Genomic DNA, 3324 nt, shown 5'->3' with positions numbered 1-3324 from the left:
GAATGCGCAAACGAGCTATTGTCATCCCCTCCTTTAATGACCRCTCCTCTGTCCTCTCTCCAAACAGGCGATGTAGAAGACCCCCCCATCATCACCACCCCAAGAACAGGGGGTATGAATCATGGAGCTAAGCATCACTGAAGAATGAGTAACGCTGTTTTTTTTTTATTTTTATTTTTTATTTTACTGTAAGATAAACTTTCACCGCCGGCAATCACATCCCTAATTAAAGCCTCAGCTTTAAACTGAGCATCTGACCGTTTTTTTCTTTTTCTTTTTTTTTTAAACAACCGTCAACAAAGAGCAACATTTGTTACAGCCTTGGCATGAATGGCGTGATTCAGCAACCTAACTTTTCACCTGCGAACCCCCCCGGGCCAGCTTTCACAGGTCTGGGGTCTCCTCTCCTCCTCCCACCTCCACTAGCTACAACCCTGAGGGAGGAGGAGGAGGAGGAGGAGGAGGTGGAGGGGGGCAGAGGCGCTCACATATTCATTACGCTTTCGAAATAAAAAGAGACAATGCTCGTTAATTCTCCAAAGACAATGAATTAGAATTGGAGAGTGGCTTTCCATTAGTTAAAGAGTTCATTCAGCGCTTCCCGTGGCGAGTTTCTCTCCTTTGCGCATGCGCAATGCGGTGCGTGCTTAGACACCAGAGTGGGGGACTCAGAAAGATGGGTAGACAGATCGATGGGTATAGATAGATTGAAGCTTGTCACTTGCAACAGAAGTAGAGTCTCCTAACATTTCTGATTTGTGTCCTAGAAATGCCAATCAAATGAAGGACGAGATCTGGTTGCATAACGTCTACACCATCTGAGGTGGCGCAGAGAAAACAATCCTGTCAGCCTCAACACGAGTGTTCATCAATCCCAAATCACACAAATAAAGAAAGAAAGAAAGAATTGTAAATATTAGAACTCCTTGAGGTTTTTATGTTTTTGCTGCAGGCAGCTAGAGGCATCCGTGGAAATTCATCGAAAACATTGATAATATCATCCCAATCAAATCGATTATTTTAAATCAACTTGGGAGAAATGTTGAAAAATGTATTCCAGTTATAGATTCATTTTCCAAAAGCACTTTTTTTCTACTGGTTCGTAAAACAGAAATGTTACTGTTTAGATTAAAACAAAAATTAGTACCTTTGGTGAAAAAAAAGCAAAGCAAAATCTTCACACTTCACTTCTGAAGGTGGCTTTCCAAATGTTGCTCTGCAGCTCACTGCATGACACATCTGCCGAAGCTAATGCAGTGTTTAAAACACCCAAGTAAAACTCTTCCTACACAGTTTTACTCATCACTGAAAAAAAACAACAAAAATGGGAAACGAGATAAATATATTTAGTTCTAAGAGACATTTCAAGATTCACTGAAGCAAATGACATGCTACACAAGATGTTATCAATTTCTAATAATCTCTTAAAAGAGTTCTTTAAGTAAAAACAAACATTTTTTGGCTACAGCTGTAAGGATGAGCAAAGAGACAAAACACATTGTGCAAACAGAAGGAACAACGGCACAATCTGGGTTTTCATATGTGATTCTGTAGCCCCCGTTGAGCATTTATAGACCCCTGAGCAGAGGTTACCTTGYTGTGATCAGATGTTTTTGGGTAACTGGACCTGTAAAAAGAAAAGTCTGGGGTTTCTTTCGAGTGGGAGGCAGCAGCTCTGGTGCAAAAAGCAGAGTGATATTCAACAGCTGTGCTGCACAGGTTTTCAACAGCCATAATAAAAAGTGTCAGACATAGCACCAGTTATTTTCTTCCCACTTTTCCACTAATATAGACTCAACTTTCCCACCATGCCTTTTGGCCAAACAGCACACCACTGGCTGATATTTTCACAGCATTAGACAAACTGCTATTCTGTTGTTGTTTTTTTTATGAAAGGTATTCTGTGTTCGGCCACACCAACAAATTGAGTCAAAGACATTTTTTTTCTTCCCCACAATCAGCTCCATCAGGATTGGAAACAATATATATTCACAGCTTAAACTTTCTGACATCATTCTGCAGTCCTTCAAAGTCTCCATCCTGGGACAATGAGACAAGTGGGGGGGTTTCGAGAAAGAGGAGGTGGTGCAGGAGGAAAGAAAGGAACCAGGTAGGAGGGCCTGGTAAAGTGGGGGGGAGGAGGATGGGAAAGCCAGGTGCTGGTGGAAATTGGCAGGCGATTGCCAAAGCGACCTCATGCCAGGATAATGCATGGGGCCATAGGTGTCCCCTGAGCCGGTCCCAACCCTCATGCTGATAGCTTTTCAATGCCTGTGGGACAATCTCTGCAATAATTGCTTTTCCTGTTTCAATTCTGCTCTGAAGGCCTTTAGAGAAAAAAAAAAGAGAGAGAGAGAGAGTTTGTTTCACACAAGCATTCCCAAAAGTCTGACCTGGAGCMTTTTTTAGTCCCCATAAAGTTCCACGCAACACTACAACTTTATCTGAGGATGTTTTGTAAAAAACACAAGGAGCAATGGGTTATAGATGTGAGTTTGGACGAACACATCTGAATAACAGAGTGAACCGTGAGCAGTAGAACTCTCCTTAATATCTTGCAGATTTTGTTCATTTAATTTAATGATTTATTTAAGGGACACTGCTCAATACATTCAGACCAGAAACAGCTCAGTTGTCCCTGGAGAGGGATAATGACAGCAAGTTAAAAACARTATACAAACGGTAATCTTTAAAATATAATTCAATAAAACCAAAACAGTAACAGAGAACCGGYCAAAAGATCAGATCTACATTTACAGATCAAACACCTGATGATCCTTCAACCATTTCTATATTTTAAATGTTTTAAAGCATCTTGAAAAGTTACAGGTACAGAGCTCCACATTCCTGCTGCTCGAGCTGAAAAGCAGWTTTGTCCAAATGACGCTGATCTGAAGTGGACCTGACATCTCATCACAAGGTAGTTTAATAAGAGTCTTAAACATTTTACACACCAAATTAACATCAGCCATAAAAAATATTGTTTTGTATTTTTATTTATTTATTTTTATTTTTTTGCAGCCCTACACTTCTCAGGAGAGGCCTTTCAGAGGCTGCAGATCATCTCCTGTTTGTTCAAACATTTTATAAGTCAAACATTTTCATTTGCATTTCCGGGACACTCAGTCCATCTTCATTTGTGTTGATGATGATTTTTCGGGGAGGGGTGGGGGGCAACTCTCAGGAAGTAGGTGAAACCTGAATTCTCATGCGCACTTATTGTAAATGTTTATGGAAATTCTGACGGGTTGGAACTATTGCCTTTTATTATTTTTTTTATTATTATTTTCTATTAAATTTCATATTTTATAAAGAGGTTATTTT

Source organism: Austrofundulus limnaeus, unplaced genomic scaffold (assembly GCF_001266775.1).
Source record: "Austrofundulus limnaeus strain Quisiro unplaced genomic scaffold, Austrofundulus_limnaeus-1.0 Scaffold1, whole genome shotgun sequence".
Lineage (NCBI taxonomy): Eukaryota > Metazoa > Chordata > Actinopteri > Cyprinodontiformes > Rivulidae > Austrofundulus > Austrofundulus limnaeus.
Note: the sequence above shows the minus strand (reverse complement) of the source record.